Here is a 328-nt window from a genome sequence, read left to right on the forward strand (position 1 = left end):
CAAGTAGTCGTGTAGCGTGCCGCTCTTCTTCGCATTTCTTTTTGAAACATAATAAGCGCAGAAAATGCTAGATATAATACGAATTGTTGTATTTTATGAATATTCATATAATACGATTACTAGTATGATTAATTATTCATAAAGTACAACGTTTCGTATTATATTCTTCGCGATAAGATTCAAAAAGTAATGTGAAAAAGAGGCGCACGCGATACGATTACCTGCTCGTACGAACGTTGGTAAGAGAATGACTGCGCGGTAACTCTCTCTCTACGCGTAAACATGACGCGCCGCTCCGTGCCACCCCTTGCCGTCTCCCCCCCAAGGC

Source organism: Trachymyrmex cornetzi, unplaced genomic scaffold (assembly GCF_001594075.2).
Source record: "Trachymyrmex cornetzi isolate Tcor2-1 unplaced genomic scaffold, Tcor1.1 scaffold363, whole genome shotgun sequence".
In the NCBI taxonomy this organism is placed as follows: Eukaryota; Metazoa; Arthropoda; class Insecta; order Hymenoptera; family Formicidae; genus Trachymyrmex; species Trachymyrmex cornetzi.